Source organism: Diceros bicornis, chromosome 10 (assembly GCF_020826845.1).
Source record: "Diceros bicornis minor isolate mBicDic1 chromosome 10, mDicBic1.mat.cur, whole genome shotgun sequence".
Taxonomy (NCBI): Eukaryota; Metazoa; Chordata; class Mammalia; order Perissodactyla; family Rhinocerotidae; genus Diceros; species Diceros bicornis.
In genome coordinates, this window is record NC_080749.1 from 73,521,776 (window position 1) to 73,540,964 (window position 19,189).

Sequence of the window (19,189 nt, forward strand, 5' to 3'; positions counted from 1 at the left end):
AGGCACAATGGTGCCTTTAAGACCTGGGCCTGAGATCACAACTCTCATTGACTTTAATGGAACTTCTAAGGCGACAATAAAAAGTCAGTAAGATCATACTGTGCGTGAAACCACTTTATGAAGATGAAATTAATAAAATCACAATATCGACATATGTTCAATGTACAGTGAAGTTTGTTAGTTGCGTTGTGTATGCATTCTGACTGGGATAGGCTTATTCTAAAAATCCTGGGGAAAATTACATCTACAAATGCAGAAGATAATCAAGTTACCCTATGAGCTGTCGACAATAAGGGCTCTCATGACTCTTTGAGCTTAAACATCCTCTGGCCTTGCCTGCTACAGATATTATTCGGTCTCTTGCTGTTCTTTTTGTCTCGCAAGCTAAGGGGTAAAATTCTCCATTTTTGTACACTTATGAGCTGCTTTTTTTAGGAACTCATAAAAGTTCAACTTGAACAGTAGCTATCTAATTTTGTATCTTCCTGTGTACCGATTATTACTAGAACTGGCAATGAAATTTTGCTGAGAGCAGTGTTATGCATCATGTTCTAAGCTGGCTTGCTGGCAGAGTATCACATGTAATATTGTAAAACAGTTTGTTCTAGTCAACCTCAACCAGAGCCACTGTGACAACATTTCACAGATGATGAGACTTAATTGCACAGAAATGTCATTTTTCAAATACTCCAGAAACAAAGGACAAAATCTGGATTCAAAAAGAAATCTCATGTTAACAAGGGCACCAGGAATCAGCCTTGGATCAGGAGATAAGATGAACTCTGAAACATCCTGTATTTGATCTGAAGAAATTACAGTAGAACTTTAAATTCTTAAATGAAAAAAAAAAAAAGATGAAGCAGACAATTCTCGTAACTGGTTCCTCAAATTTTCTAAATAAGCTATTTTATTTTAAAAACGCAGATGAAATGTTTACTAAAACAATAAAAATCTGACTGTAGATATGCAGAAATTACATAGGGTTTTAATAAAGTACACAGGAATTTTTGCAGCATGTTGACTCACAAAAAGAAATGACTGCATAAGCCTGCAAGAGTGAAATATATTTTTAGTGGTCCAGCTTCCAATACGTAAGATGTAACCTATTATACAGTGACATGCTGGTTATGCTTCATCAAACTGATTATAGACCATTTCATGAGGATGTAATCCACTGGGACTTAAGCAGTCCAGTGTAATCAGTTATAATAAGATGGATCATTACAGGTTGTAAAAATATCAAATCGTCCAAGCAATAGATCAAGATAAAGTTCTGTGTGTTGAAGATCCCTGGGTCTTGGCAGGTAGCCTATTATTACAGGACTTTTATGGTTTGGCTGCAGCCAATTTTTCTATAACGAAATCAGCACAATAAATATTTTCTTTAAACCCTATCCATGAAACAGTCATTATCTTGAATAAAAAAGCAATCAAATGTTTTCATTTTTCAAAACTCTTCTCACTTGCTAAATCACAAGTCGATGATTTCTCTATTTTTCTGGACCAGTATAAGTCTCCCAATTTTTCTGAAAACCAAATAGCATACACCCTGCTCTATACACACACACACACACACACACACACACACACACACAAAACACACACAAAAACAAAACTTAGAATGGAAAAGTGATGGGATGGGACTAGGACTAGAGAGGGAAAATGTTGTATACATGAAACTTCTCCCCACAGTCTTTAACCCATCTTTGACCAGCAGAGACGAGAAATGAAAGAACATCGTGCCTTCCTTCTTCCATTCCCCTGCACTACAAAGCCAGTAGTTCAAGAGTGAAGAAGAGAAGCTAAGCTCAGGACTGGAGAGAGACAGCTGCACTGCCCACATTCTCACTCTTTTCCCCTCCCCTTTTCCATTGTAGCTGAACACAAACCACAAGAAAATGCCACCTTGGAAAAAAGATATAGATAGAGAAAACTGTTTTAAAACAGTTCACAATAAACTAATTTTGAAAATAGAAAGTAGTGAAAACACATAGCCTCTCTCCCCATCTCATATTTGCCTGCAGCCTGCATCCACCTCTCTCTGCACCCAAAGCACGAGCGCGCGCGCTCTCTCTCGCTCTCTCTTCCTTCCTCTCTCCTCCCCCTCTCCTCCTTCCTTGCTTCCCTACTTCTTCCTCCTATCCCTCCTCTCCTCTCTTCTCTTTTCTTTTCCTCTCCTCCCCTCGTTTTCCCCATTTCTTCTCTCTCTTCCTCACACCTTTCCTCCCTCTGTCTCCTTTTCTCCTATCATCCTTTCTCTTCCTCTTTCTAGTATAGCCTTGACTTTCCGCCCCCTTTTTCTCTCGTTAACATAATCTGTACCAATTAAAAGATGAAATAAGAGAATGTGGAGGAAATTCATGCTTCTAGAGACTAATAATAACTAGCATTTATTGAGTGTTTCATATGGCTAAGCGTTAGCGAGGCACCTTGCATTCTTTATATTACTTATTTTAATCCTCAAAATAATCTACAATGGTAGATTCTATTATTTTCCCTACTTTTTAGATTAGGAAACCAAGGATAAGAAGTAAGAAATATGCGAGAAGTCACAATCTATGTAAATGAAAAGCAAATTTCAGTATTTTTGCCCACCATGTGAAAATAGCTCAGAGAAATTTCACCAGATTTTGAGAAAATTATTAGGAGAGTCAGATTATAAACGTAGGCACTGAATCATATATAAAAGTCACTTTGGAGGATCTCAGGGAGACTCTTTGAAACAGCAGGCTGAACTCTTCCAGAGAAATTCTACCTGGGGCTTAAAATGCCGGCATAATTGCCATCCAGAAGGAATAGGTAAATGGTAATTGAAAATAGGACCTGCAAATCTGAAGACACACATACTGACACGCACACAATATATGGACTTACAGGCATGGATTCATGATGAAGCTGCTTCTTATAGGGGCAACTCCATAAAATGTGCTCTGGTAGAAGGAAATTATGTATTTAATTGGTCAATAAGTCTCCAGAGGGCAGCCTGGGATATATAATATAAAAAGAACCTGCCCAATTATTCTATCAATGATATGGGCTGCAGAATTTTGACTACAGGGTGTTCCACAAACTCAAAGATTACCCTCTGGGCATCTCTTGCCATGGCCAGAGGTTTGACAGCCCACTGAGCAATGCCAAAATTGTTCACTAGCAAGAACTTGTCATAATCAATCACCCCAACTAAATCATGGGAGGATAGAATGCTTTGTGGGTGACTAAGAGTTTACTCTATAGTTGGGAAGAAAATCCAAAAGTCATAGAGGTAATCAGATGTAGACTACAGCCTCCACAGTCTGTTCAATACCAACCACGGCAGAAATACGGTTGCCCAACTATTACATAGTGTGTTGGAAAGAATGTAGTCTTTCCAATTAGGCAGATGTCAGTTCAGATATCAGCCCTGCCCTGCTTAGCCTCCCCCCACCTCCTACCAGCCTTAGTTTTTACTTCATTTTAACTTTTTAACAATAATAGCATTTTATATGTTTTTGTAAGGATTGGATAATCATGTATATAAATGGTCTAGTTGAGATATTAGACTTTTGATAAGTAACAACTGCTATTATTATTATCTTTTTAAATTGACTAACACCTGCTTGTGTGTTGAAGGAAATGTTTTCATATCAACATAGCATCATTGATTTATACTCAAATTGGTGTTCCCTGAAACCCATCCCAACCCACCCCCGAAGTATCCATCCAGTTCATTCCCATATTGTGTCTACTGCACGTGTTTTTGGCATGAGATTGTACCACTTTACTGAAACAACTTCTTGAACTGGGACTAGAAGCAAAATGCAAAATCTATAAGTTCATTATTCTTTGTAGTCAAATGACCCTATTTTACCTTTGTTTTTATAGCTCCAATTCTACATTCCATCCAACAATTTCTTCATAGGTTATATCCTTGAGGAAAGGTTCACAAGAGTGATTTATGAGTGGAAGAAGTTATGTAAAAGAGTTGCATTCTATAGCATTGAAAGATATGACTGGTGTCTGAATTCATTAAAAAGAAATAAAATTATGTTCCCATTATGTGGGAAAACATTGTCTTTTTTATTTTTCTGTAGTATAAGTCAGTGTACAGATTAATTCATTCACATAATTATCTTTGCAGCTCTTTTACTTTTACTCACAGCTGTAACTTTCTTTATAGGAAAGAATACTTTGGAAGTCAGTGTGAAACATCTTTTGAGCTGTATGGTGGAAGGTCAGAGATAATATGTGGGCCTATGGACATTGGGAACAATTTGAATTTAACCAGGATGAAAAAGTGGATGCCTGAACAATTTTACGTTATAAACACCAGGAAGATTTCTAGACAATAGATCCTTGATTGCCAAGCTGCTGAAAATGGTTATTTCATTTCTAGAACATAATTGGTCTGCTGGCATTACACCCACATTACTTGAAGGAAGGAAAATAAAATTATAAACTGCTGTGTAAAGCCTGAAATGGCCACCTTTAAGTTTAATCTTCCCCTTAATGTTGTTGAATTCATAAAATATGCATTAATTCCAGTTTTTAATAGCTTTTATCAACCCATCTTTCTTCTTCAAATGGTAGACAATGCCTAATAGAAGAGATTTCTCTCACTGCACTTCCATACCATGATATATCTTGTAATTTTGCTGTTCTTTCTTTCCAGTTTCTTAAGCAACATTTATTATATAAAGCACACAAAGCAATAAACAGCTTGTCCAATGTTGAAACTATCAGAAAAACTAGGATCGTTTTGAGAAGGCAGTTCATTCATTATAAGCAGATTAGACTTTCACTGACAAAATATTACTATTGTAATATTTTTGAAAGGTTATACTTATGAAAATTTTAGTTTTTGAAACAATTGCTTCTAATTTTCCTGTGCCTTCACATCATATTTCTTTGATTCAAGGAAAAACAATCTTATTTTTAAAGTCTACATTTAAAAATAAACACACCCAGAAACATTGATGAGGATAATTACTGCATTTGTCAAACTTCCCATTTACCACCACCTGTCAAGATCCTGAATTTTTAGCAGCAATTAAAGAATAATAAAAAATAAATAAATAGGGAGCTGGCCTGGTGGTGTAGTGGTTAAATTCGCTCTCTCCACTTCAGCGGCCCACGGTTCACAGGTTCAGATCCCAGGCATGAACCTACACACGGCTCATCAAGCCATGCTGTGGCAGCGTCCCACATACAAAATGGAGGAAGATTGGCACAGATGTTAGCTCAGCGACAATCTTCCTCAAGCAAAAGGAGGAAGATTGGCACCAGATGCTAGCTCAGGGCCAATCTTCCTCACCAAAAATAAATACATAAATAAACAAACTCAATAGACCCAGCTATAACCTCCTAAAAGTTGGAAACAGCCTAAATGTCCCCAAAATAGATGATAGGTTAAATAAACTATGGTGTATTCAGAAAAGAAACAAAATTCAATAATTAAAATCATAGCCCAGTAGAATAATTAATAACAGAGCTAATGTTTTCAGTATATTATTAAGTGAAATAGTAGAGTACAAAGAGTATAATAGTAAGATTTTAATTTTATTAAAAGTATACATAAGTTTATGCATAAAATGTCTAGAAAGAAATAGAACAAAATGATTACATTCTTTTCTCTCTATGATGGAATTCTGAGTGACTTGTATTTTCTTCTAAATAACTTTCAATATTTTTCAAAATTTTCCATTGAATTTATAATACACATATGAATCAGAAAAAAGTTAAAAATTTTTTAGTTAATGAAGAAAACTTTATTAGGCACTTAGAAGTTGGTAATAGTGTCATTGTGCAATCTGTATTCACTACTAATTATGATAACAAATTATTGATTAATTAATTAGTTCTAAACCAAATATCAAAGTGAAATCTTTTTTCTATTTAACAAAAAGAAATAAAATTGTCTGATAAGTATATATTGAACAACTACTAAATACACAGCTGTTACGTAACGTGCCATCACACGTGAGAGAAGTAGAACTGATGATGAGGTAAGTCAGTACGTAGGCCATCTAGAATACAGGGGCCAGATTTCAGTACAGTCAAAGAAAACATTAGATAAATGTACCAAGGAAGGAAAAGTGATGGAGGAACTATCGTGGTAGATTTGGGAGCACAAACTTGATGTTAGACATCAATGCAGGGCTGCTTTATCCATTAGGCACAGTCAGCCTCATTTCTTTTGAAATTCAAAGAAGAAACTAACTTTGAGGTCAAGGAACTAGCTTTATGCCAACGCAAACATAACATACAATTTTTTTTTTTTTTTTGGTGAGGAAGATTAGCCCTGAGCTAACATCTATTGCCAATCCTTCTCTTTTTGCTGAGGAATATTGGCCTTGGGCTAACATCCATGCCCATCTTCCTCTACTTTATATGTGGGATGCCTGCCACAGCATGGCTTGATGAGCAGTGCATAGGTCTGCGCCCGGGATCCAAACCTGCGAACCCTGGGCCACCATAGTGGAGCACACAAACTTAACCACTACGCCACCGGGCTGGCCCCTTAAATATTTTTTTTATGGAGGAAGGAGCTCCCAAAAGCAAAAATGCCTAAGTTCCATAGACATCATACTGTGGCCTTGGTTCAATGACTTGCTAAAGAGTAGTATTTAAGAAAACAATTCCAACAATTCTAGAGAACATGGGTGAGAAAGTGCATAAGCCCAGCAAGACCGTATATGAATATGTTACAGCAAACTATGAATAAATAAGGAACCAGAGACAGAGAACCGCTCCAAATGATGAGAACGGTAAAAGGAGCAGAGTGTCTTGGCATAGACAAGGGATTTGACAAGTCTTGTAATGGTAGATGTGGGTCTGATGACAACGCGGTTACGTGGGTTCGTGGTTGATCAAGCTACAGCGTGAGTTCTCTGTGGCTGTGCCACAGGCGCTGTCTTTCAAGCTCCTGTGTTCCACCTGGATGAAGAGACACTTTTTGAACTGCCACATTGCACAAAGCTGGGACAAATTACTATGCTGATTGATAGAATTAAGTTAAAATTTTTTCAAAGAGTAAAAGGCTGAAAACAGTGAAATTAAACAATTATGAATGTGACATTCAATACATTAACTGCGAAACTACACAATGCGGAAATGTGGATTCAAAAGTTTATATGAAGGAAAGGAAGAGTGGGTGGTTGACTCTAAGACCAAAATGAGTGTGTCACTGCTACCAAAAAAAGCAAACAAAACAGTGCAATCTCAGACTGAGACTTGGAAATATAGTCTCCAGATCAAGGAAAATCACTGTGTTCAATTCACATATATTATGAGAGAGGGGCTGATATACTATGATAAAGGCACAAGACGTAGCCAGGTTGACAAATGGTCTGTAAACCACTATGTCACATGAAGAATTTGGGGATGTTTGGCCTAAAGAAGGGAAATGTGTGTATCTATGTGTGTGTTAGGGGGAAAGGGGGGCAAATGTAAATGCTTGATGATGAACTACACGTAAAACAAGGATTATACTTATTTTGAATAATTTATAAAAATAATTAAGACCATGGGGCCGGCCTGTTAAGTTTGGCGCACTCCACTTTGGCAGCATTGGTGTAGGCTCCCAGGCACGGACCTATACCACTTGTTGGCAGCCATGTCATCCTCTGGATGACAATCCAGAGGAAGATTGTCACAAATGTTAGCTCAGGGCGAATCTTCCTCAGCAAAAATTAAATTAAATTAAATTAAGACAAAAGGTGAAACATTAGAGAGGAAAAGATTTTCACCATAAATATGAGTGAAAGAATTTCTAACAATTAGAGTTGTCCAATAATAAAATAAAATTCCTGGAAAAGTAGTAAGTTATTTGGTACTAGAAATAATCAAGTACAAATTGCAAGATCATCTATCAACAATGCTGTAGAAGTGATTCTTGTAATCGATATGTGGTTGAACGAGATGAGCTCTAATATTCTTTCAGAGTAAAATATTTTATTGACGAGAGACAAATGTAAAAGACCCAGCGAAGAAAAAAATGGCAAGGCCGCGTGAGTGACTAGATGTGGGAAAGCAACGGAGAGAAACGAGGATCATAGCATGTATGCTGTGTGCCACATATCATAGACTAAACAGAAGGAATTCCAACTTTCCCCAAAACACATCGCGTCTGTGCTTATCCTTTGCAATCCACCCAGCTCAGCCCTTCTCAGAGCTAAGCAAAATGCAGCCACTCCAAGGAATCAACACAGGCTCTCTATTAGTGAGTTCACGCCTCTGCCTTTACCTCACTTCACCCATTTCTTTCAGAGACTGTCAGAAGTACCAAAAGCACAGCCAGAGTACCATCAACAGATATACTTCTTAAACAATCAACTCTTCAAAGTCAAATTCTCTCAGTTCAAGACAAGGAGAAATAGAATATACTAAAAGAAATCTGTGAGAAGTATTACTGTGTACTATGGTGAATATTATTAAGCAATTCCCCTTATGATCGTCAGAGTAAATGTATATTGTCCAGAAAAAAATTATTTCCTGATATAGAAACAACTGGAGAAAACTAGGGTTTTTATTGATATCTCATTTAGAGAAATGTCAGTTAAGTATAAATGATTATAGAAAGTAGTCAAAAGACAATAAAACAAAATTAAAAGCAGCTTGAGACTTTTCAACCGTGAAGTGTGAGCCTGAATGATCAAGTTTTATTCGTTTCTGTGCTGTTCATATTAGCATTTTATTATGCAAAGCTGTAAATTTGATTTTACAGTGAAAATAAAATTGGTTTCTTTAAACTTGTTTCCTTTTCTGTAAAATAAGGGGTTTGAGCAACGCGATCTCTATAGCCCATTTCAGTTCTAAAATTCAACAATTAATAGATGATATTTACTATTTATTATAGCCTCAAAAGTGGTTATATTTTTGAGATCTTGTTCACATTACTCTCAAACCACTTTTAGACACTCATTAGCAAGCAAGAGCTGAAATAACGGAAGCTATTTCCCTCCTACCATCAGTATGCAAGCCTTAAAGAAAAATGATAGAAGCAAATAGTCTCAATTATTAGAAGCATGGTTTTCATATCAATAAGTTGTGGGTACAGAATAGAGTGTTGTTGAATCTAAAAATGCTCTCTCATCCTCTCGCATCACACAATGGTCCTCACGGAATTAATTTCTGGTAGGAAGCAAAAGGGAGCTTTTAAGTCTGACTTGCTTGATTTCCTGGCTGCCTTTCTGGGGAACCAGGAGCATTATTATGGACCCTAATGGTGATTAAGAAGTTGAAGTAATAATTATTCTTCTTAAATTTCATATTGTAGTAGCATATCCTCCCAGAAATATAGGATTAAGAAATAAGACTTAAAAGTGGATTCTGTTATTCACAATTACGTGTCCCTTTTGACTATTTTAGCATATTTAGCATAAAAAGCATGCCTATTCAGTTACATAAACTTTCTATACCAGCTGACGAAATGTTATGATGGAAATCCTAAAGGCGAAGTACATGATTGAACTTTTTGGTTCAGGGCCATATTTTATTGTTGTGAGCTCACAGAATGAAATATAAGAGCACAGCCTGTGAAAGTATCTTAAAATACCCCATATGACAGAAGATTTTCAAAATAGAAAAAGACACAGTTAAAGATGGTGCAGAGATTCTTAACAGTCTTCAAAGTGCATCTTAATAATAATAATTCAAATGTCCCCAAGAGAACCTCACTAACAGTGAGCAAATCATCCCCATCACTACCCTTACCAGGCTTAAATGATGATGCACGCACATCATTTCAGGTAATAAATGAATAGGAGACTGAAGAGGATAACTTTGGGTTAATTGGAATATTACAATATAAAGAGTTGTGTTGCAGAGTAGATGGTTGACAAATGTTAGTTCCCCAGGAAAGTACCATATCTAAGCATTATCCTTTGGTATTTATTTAGAGGACAAGTAATATTTGTGAAAATAGTATATTTCTGATAAACCAAAAATTCAAGCGGAATACTCCTCTACAGGTTTAAGTTCCGAGAGGGTCTGGCTCTGTGATATACTCTAAGTTTCTAAAGCTCAATCCTGGCTTCCAAAGAACCATAGAGAGTGATTGAAAGTAAAAACCCTCTGACTGTTAAGATGAACAGTAGCAAAAGCATATACTGCAGACAACAGAAATTATATTTGATGTTTAAATCGTCACGGGACTTGTCCCTCACCAAACAGTGGTTCTCAAACTTTAGTAAACATGAGAACCGCTAAGAAAGCTTGTTAAAAATAGTGAGCCCATGCTAATCCCAGTTCCTTCTGTAGGGCCTGGAAATGTGAATTTTAGCCATCATCTGGGATGTGGAAGCACATTCATTCTCAGGCTGTCCTTGGAGAAACAATGTCCCAAAATATGTGGCTGCTTTTCAACGAGCTTCATCTACTAAAATGGGGAATGTGGTACCTTAGTGCCAATGAGCTTGACTAAAAGGATTTTGAATGCAATGGCATACGCGTTCTGCATTGGATAAATTTGCATGACTGAGTGTCTTAGGTGGAGACCTGATATAACTATTCTGAATGTGATGGATACCACAGGTGATAAAGCTGAACTGTACTCACTAATGTGCTACGCTCTGGGAGGTTCTTTATCCTGGAGGCTGGGGCTGTTGCCCAGACTGTGATTGTAATGAAGATAGGCATGGGTCTTAAATGTTTTCCATTCCCTATCCCAAACGCTGAAAAATGGTTAGCATTGAGTGTTTTTATACATAGCAAGAATAAGACAGAGTCAGAAATTTCCATTCCCGTGTATCCTAGTGACAATATTCTAACGTAATTTCTTTTCTATTGTTCTATTAAAATGATTGATGTCAAATTAAACCTTTGAAATGGTGGCTAATCACGTGAAAGAATGACAGTTGACCAGGATGCCATTATTAACAGTCTGCATTCTGACTGACTTAACAACACCCCCTTCCATTCAGTGTTATGTGTGTACATTTACCCCAATTTGCATACCTACAAAATGCTCTTTAATGAATAAACTGGCTCGTGACAGCTGTTGCTTGATTACCTTTTACTAAATCTTATTCGTAAATAAGTCTCAGCTATCCAGTAACCAAAAGGTTGTCATACGTTACTTTGCTGAATTTTTACTGATCCAAGTTATTTCTTCCTAAAAGGAGAAACTTCTTTTGCAAAGTTATTCATTGTGTTTATTTACTGTCCATATACCGGTCAAGCTTTTAAAATCATGTCCTCCAGAATGGAGATAAAGGAAAATCAAAGAGGTAAATCAAATATGCTAAATTTTGCAGAATAAAAACATCATTATATGCAAACCTGATGCATTTCATACTCTGAGTGGCGTTCCTTAGACCTACCAGTACACTGGCAAGCTCGGAAACCAACCGATCCAGGCTATCAGAATACCAAAACACCTGAATGCTGTGTCTAAAATTAGACTATTGAAATTCTCCCTGGATGTCACTTTCCTTTATTACAAACACATTTTTTCTCGTCATCAAAGCTGCTTTAAATGAGTAAGGAGTGCCACCAAGTGGCAGCATATCATATTCCTAAATCAATTCTGTTTTCCTTTTTTTAAAAAAATTATGTACTTTACCTTTGTTAATTGTGCTCACACCCTTAAGAGAGACAGGCTTATTTGCATGATTTAAAACATGTGCTTCAAGTGTCCAAGTCATATTTCAATAGAAAAGCATATTTTTCTGGGTTGATAGCAAATCTGCTATGATAAATTTCTTAAATGTGAAAATTCTATCTGCAGTTATTGGTATTTGTAATAAGAAGTATTAATAAGAATCTAACTTCCAAGTCTTATTGGCTATATAGTGACTATTAGTATGGAGATATGCATCTTTTCCAGAGTAAAATTTTCTTATTATACAAAATGTTATCATTTCTGTCCAGAAACTTCAAGTATATCAGATCGAGAACAAAGGGGCAAGATATTTTTTCAGTAGCGTGTATCCTAGCAATGTTGACCTTCAACCTTAGAGCCACATTGAGGGGAAGTGAGCTACTCCCATTTCTTCATCTTCCTTTTCAAAGGATTATGCAATTTTAGAAGAATAAAATCTATGGATCGTCCCCTAATTCTACTTTAGTTACTTATTCTGCCTAAGTTCATTTAGTCCCTCATTAAACAAACATGGCCTGAACACCTACTGTGCCAAGAACAGGGCCAAGAAGAAAATGAGTAGGACAGCCTGTCCTGATGATGTTCGTAACAAGCTGGGGCTCCTGGTTCTGATTGGCTCTGTTGGAAACTTCAAGCTCTCTAAGTTGAGACAATTGTATTTACGATAATGCATTATACAATACTGTGTTGCATATTTGAAAGTAGCTAGGAGAGTGGATCTTGAAAGTTCTCATCACAAGAAAGAAAAATTTTTTTGTAGCTGTGTATGATGGAGAGATGTTAACTGGACTTATTGTGGTGATCATTTTGCAAGACATACAAATATCAAATCATTACGTTGTACCACTGAAACTAATATAATGTTATGTCAATTATACCTCAATAAAAAAAATTTTTAATGCATTATATTTGTAAGCATTTTCTAAAGCTTTTAGAGTTATTTTGCATTTATAATTTCACTTAGAGTCACAATGACTTTGACCATGTACAACAGCTGTGATAACTGTTAATTATTATTCTTATGTATGACTCAGGACGAGGTTTAGTGATTTACCCAAGATGTCATAGGAAGGTTGTGGCAGGATTAAAATTAAAATCTCCTGACTTCCTAACCTGTGCCCTTTAGAGGAGGCCACCACTCTTTATGATGAATACATTAAAATTAGCATGATATTTCAAGGAGGTCATCATCATAGGAGGTTCTACAATAATTATAGTGATACTGACACTGCTTAAAATGTTTCTGGAACTCTGGTTTCAAATTTCCCTTACAGGCAACAGAAAAAAATCAGTCTCATTACACATTCGATTCAACATAGATTTCTTCAGTATGTGTTGCTTGCGTGGCACTCCACTGGATGATATAGAGGTATAAATATGGTACAGTTGGCAAGAAGTTTACAGTTTAGCAGGCTCAATGAGAAATGTGGAGAATTTTCTCATTGTTCTCTAACAATGAGAAATTAAGAAAAACTGCTTTTTTTTCTTAATGCTAATAGGCTGTGTGGCCATTGTATAGACATAACACATACTGTACTTTATTGAATCTAAGATGTTGTTAAACACACTATTCTACATCCAATAATAAAGAAAAACACCGCACTGACAATTAAAGTGTAACAAGTTACTCTCCCATCATTCAAAATTTTTATTTTACATTTAGAGAAAGAGCTCTTTTAGTCTTATTTTGACATTGACTTTCTTTACTGTATCACTCTATTGCATGCATAAAAAGGAAAATAGAAGCAAAATAAATTGGTTAAGGCAATGACAACTATGTCACAACTGCTACCTGGTGGTTAGTAATTGTAAAACCTAGTGATTATTATACACCCCATTTAAGAGATGTTAAAATGTGTGTGGGGGGCGTGCATTTCAGAGTCCCTGAAATCACTGAAGTGCACATTTCCTGCTCAATTTCTAAATAGTCATTACATAAAGAAGCTAGGACGAATCACGGGGAAAAGATGGAACAACGGTTTAACTCATTTTCTTTTGTCTGGGTGCTGTCAGTAATCACCACAGTAAAAAGAATGCGCTGTAGAGTCAGAGCCCTGAGATCAGTGATTGGCTCTGCTTCTTACAAGCTCTGTGACCTTTGAGCAAGTTAGTAAACCTTTCTGTGTTTCAGAACCCCCATCCATAAAGATGATAACAATAATAACTACTGCTTAGGTATTAAATGAAATAATGTACTTAACACACTTAGCACATAGTCAACAGTACTGTTATGTTTGAATGTGGCTAAGCTCTGGGAAGTCTTCTAAACAAAATAATGATACTATACAATTAAGCCCAGGAATAGCTAAAACCCTGTTTCCTCCCCTCTCCAGTGATGGAACATGCAGCATCACCCTTTTAGCTGACCCTATTAAAGGCCTCAGATCCCAACTTGACCAAGGTAAGAAAAGAGTTCAGGCTCTGGCTTAAAGCCATTCTAGAGTAGCTACCAGTTTGTCAAGAAGAAAAACTAAAACTGAAAGAGAAATTCAGTTTCTGATATCATCTCTTATCGTCACATATTCAAACATTAAGAGGAATATACAAAAGGAAGTTTATTCCTGATATAGTCATACAACCATAAACACTATTTCAAAATAGGCTGAACTTAAACACCGTCAGAAATACCAACTACCCCAGCCAGGAGGGGTACAAGCTGGAAAAAAAATAAAACAAAAAGATTTGAAAGCCTGCCTTTTCAGACACTGTGGTCGCCAGAATCATGTTTCTCTACAATAGTGAACACAGCTCTGAAACACCATTAAGGAAAAGGATTCCAGACCGGCTGGTTACAGTGAGCCTTTGGGTGACTGATGGCTTAGCTGCAGCCTTGACTTCCCCAGGACACCTCTGTGACAGGTGGAACCAAGCCAAGCCCATAAATCAGATGCAGCCTCCAGGCTGGGCCTTGTTCATAGAACATAAAGACAAACCTCAGAGACAACTTGTATCTCTTGACCCTCCCTGAGGCTGATGAATCCAGATAGCCTAGTTTCTAGGTCACTTTCTGACTACGAAAGGAAGCTGTAATTTGGGACTATCCCCCTGCTTCAGATGCCTGACCATCATCATTAACCCTTACTATATATTATTCATTTTTTATTAAAATATACACATAATTGCAAACAGCCAATAATGTTTACTAATGGAATAAAAATCTTAGCATTTCTGAAAATATATTTCTCAACTGGGACCACTTTCTAGTCATTTCCACTTAAAAAGAGAGGAGGGAAAAAAAGTTAATCCTGTGTGCAAGAGTGAATAAAATGGACAAATAAACAAATATTTGGAAAGGTGTACGATACTTATTTCCATTTCACCAGAGGGAGCAGATTTGTCTGTTTCATTATTCATAAGTCACAATTTTAGTTTAGTTTTCTTGCTTGCTAAATATCAAGAATGATCTAAGCCCCTAGGCAACAGACTTCGGTAAATGATGGCTGAATTTCATTCACTGCATTATGGAAAAATAAAAATTTTAAATCATAAAACGTGAATAACAGTTTCCTTTTTATGTGGAGCATTATAAACACAATTCCTTTGACGTCAGGAACTCATCAGCCTACGTGCATTATGAATGCCTATGTGGCAAACTAATACAAAATGAATTTTATATTAATAAAAGCTGTTTCATTTATGCCTATGTTCCCAAAGGTGAGAATCTCTTAATCGTTGCTCTAGTGTGAACCTAGATTTTGTAATTAAGGTTAAAAATGATAATAAAGCAATTTTCAAGTTACTAGTGCTTGCAACATTAAAATCACAGTTTTTTATAATTTTATTTATTTATTTTTTCCCCCAAAGCCCCAGTAGATAGTATATGTCATAGCTGCACATCCTTCTAGTTGCTGTATGTGGGACGCGGCCTCAGCATGGCCAGAAAGCAGTGCGTCTGTGCATGCCCAGGAACGAACCCCGGCCGCCAGCATAGGGGGCACGCGCTTAACCGCTCACTAAGCTACGGGGCTGGCCCAAAATCACAGTTGTTTAAAACATAAAATTCAAAATCAGGTAATAATTGTTTCTTAGTCTCTTCCTCAAGTAGTATATTTTAAATGCCCTCTTAAACTTAGCCATAATAAGGAATGCTATATGGAAAAGTTAAGCAGATTAAGTTCCTGACCTATTCACATTCTTAAATAGAAAACTTCCATCTAAAATTATAAGTGAGAACTAAAAAGTGTTTTATTAAGACTACCATTAATCTATGTCATACTGATCTGGTCTAATTACAAACAAAAATTCTGTACATGAAATACTACATTTTACATTCTAGCCCTGAAGAGGTTTTGGCAACTGTGGTTGTCATAGCATAAGCAGATTCAAAACAAGAGAGAAATATCCCCCATGCAACGCCACCCATAATGTCCTAATCATGTTATACAGAAAGTTTTGAAACCTCCAAGGTGCTGAGAGAGGAAAAGCAGTGATACTAAATATATGGAGGTCGATGAGGGTCAAGTCCTTCAGGTACATCTTGGGCTGTTCCCAGGGCGTTTTTCCATCTCTGTTGTTCATTTGAAGACGGATATGATCTAATTAGCTCTAATAGGAGGAATCTTATCCAAAGATATCTTTCTCGCTGGCTGTGACAGAGGACTGGAATTCACAACACCTACTCCTTTAGGTCAAAATATAAATATAAACGATTTTACATCAGCCTTTAGTATTTAGTTTAAATTTGTTGATAGATTTACTAGTAACTTGATAAGACTATAAGATATTAGGATAGAGGTGAGGAAAACTTTGATGACAAAAGGAAAAGAAAGTCTGGAAAGATATGAAGAACTTTCAGAAATACTGTTGAAGAAAAACACCACTGTCTGTGGAAGGGTGGGAGCTGGGCGTGGCCTTTGAGAAGACTGAAGACTGTGCTGAGTACATAAAAGAAAGACTAAGAGAAGAAGAAGGGCTAGTCAAAATCAAAACTGGGTGGAGAGGCACCAAAGACCAATTATACCTACTTCCCAAAGTTTCCTAAGATTGGCCTTAACCATTAGTAGAATAGATGCCAACCAATTTTGATGACTCTAACTCTTGAAAACAAAAATCACTGTATATTAGGGGTATCGGTAGATAGTATGTATTAGAATACTAGTTAAGAGAGTATATTTAGTTCCTCCCTAAGTTTTTACACTTAAAATTTGTTTGTTGTTTGTTTTAGTATTAAAAGCTGGTTAAAGAATCAAGAAGGATAAGATTCCAAACCACAAAATAACCACCAGTGGAACTCTGATTGATTAAAGTAGACAAGGTAAGTGCACAAATAACTGACCACTGTCAATCATCTAGTGAAGACCAGAAAATGAGTTATTTGTGACCATTTCTTCAGTTTCCCCTCTCAGCCCGGCTTCAGGAGGCAACAGAACTGCCACCGAAAGGAATTTCCAAGCCAATATGGAGGACTGAATAAAAAACTCTTTACACTCAGAATTTGGAAAAGGTTGGGTTAAGATGTGGACAAGAGGGAGGAAAAACGTGAGGAGTTCTTGGTGATTTACGTGGGGAAACAAGGACAAAAACTCCTGTGTGAGGAAATGGTTTTTAATTGCTTCCTAATGGCTGGACATTCATCTTCTGTGATCTGTGCTAAAGCCAGGTGGAGAATAAAACCCGCCTACATTAATTCTATCACCTTCTTTAAGCCCTAATTGCCATCCAACCATAGGAAGCCATAACAACCAAAAAAAGGGAGCAGAGAAAGCAGAAGATATGTGGTTTTATTGTTTTGCATTTTATGTAATGTGTGCTAAAATACACAGCTAGGCCAGAAATGGAAAAAAAAAGGAAAGCTAAATCTAGCACGTGTAATATTAGACTGAGCAAAGATTGATTATAAGTAATTTTAATTTTTTTATTCAAATACAGGTTCTTAGGACCAAAATTGAGCTCCTTTCTAGTATGAAGCACTCTCCTTTGTTTCCGAGGGGTGCTGTGTTCCACGAAGGAGCTGAGACTTCCACACAACTGTACGTATAGTCTTTTGGAATGTCTTCCGCACAACTCTACGTATAGTCTTTTGGCATGAGGCTAGTTTTCAGAAGAGAATATTGTAGTAAAATGGATCTATTAGAGTTTCTTAAGCTCTACCCCCACTAAACAATTTTTTTAGTATAGAGCTGCAAGACTTCATTTGACTCATATAAATAATTTATCAATTCCAATTTACTCCTCAGTGAATTTTTTTTTTAATTTTTTATTTATTTTTTTTCCCCCAAAGCCCCAGTAGATAGTTGTATGTCATAGCTCCACATCCTTCCAGTTGCTGTATGTGGGATGTGGCCCCAGCATGGCCGGGGAAGCAGTGCGTCTGTGCGCGCCCGGGATCCGAACCCGGGCTGCCAGCAGCAGAGCGCACGTACTCAACCGCTAAGCCACGGGGCCGGCCCTACTCCTCACTGAATTTGTAGGACTTGACCACTCTTCATCCACAATCTGAAATTTCAGGGAATGAAGTAAAAATAACTCAACTGACAGCCCTAGATGGGGCTCATACAATGACCTTCCGCACAGTTCTCACTGACCTGAGCAGTCCACAAAACAAATTTGTGTGGAGGAAAAGCAGTGTAGTTGTTAGTGTTCAATACTGGGATCACGATGTGAGGAAATCATTATGATATGTGGGTAACACAGTAAGGTATGACCTTTTCTCTAAAAACATCATCCTAATTCTTCATTAGAGATTTTTTAAAAAGACTTTTTTCTCTCTCTCTTTCTGTGAATAAATAACTTCTAAGCAGAAAAATAGCAATCTATTTTTGTGCTGGTCATTTTTATCTTCTTTGAATCCTGGAAATAAAATGAGAGATCGATTAAGCCAAGAAACATATAAAGTTGTAGAAAGTTATGACATTCATCCAATTTTTTATTTAAAAAAAAAATCTATATCAAAACTCCTAATCTTCCTTCTACTTTTTTTCTAAGAAAGTCAAAAGCAAATTGTGGAAGAATATTCACTGGTCCTTCACATCCTTATTCCTTCAAAGGCAACCTCGTAAAAAATAATTCGCTGTAGTTATCTCCATCTTGAGTGCACAGAGCTGTCAGGTCCATTTTTTTCTCCCCTCCTCAGCCCAGCTACTCTTACCACTGCCCTCCATTTCTCTCTTCAACTTTATGAATGTTTTGGGAAAATTTTTTTCAGATTTTCCCGGATATTTCCTGAGAAAACCCCAGAAAAAATGTTGAACCTTTCACCTTATTTCCAATTACATTTACTCTGGTGTTTATGAATTTGTTTTCTTTCATTCACTTGTAATAATCCCACCCTGTCCCTCCTCAGGCAGCTCAAGGTTAGCAGCTCTATTCTATTAATCTCTAGAAAATTGGCTCACAGATGTGCAGTCTTCATGTAGAGTAAAAATAGAAGTTTGTACACCATTCAATCTTTATGTCTTTCATTTCACTTCCGGGTTGACTATTTTATGCTCTACAACTTGTCCTCTAGAAATGTGCTGGAAATATGCCCACAAGTGTGATATTTTCTCATATAGCTGAAACATTAAGCCACCTTGTTTATTTCAAATTGCAGGAAAGTTTGAAATACTTCTTTTCAGACACTTTGAATAGAAAATACAATTTTATAATAGTTTACTTCTCTTTTGTATCCAC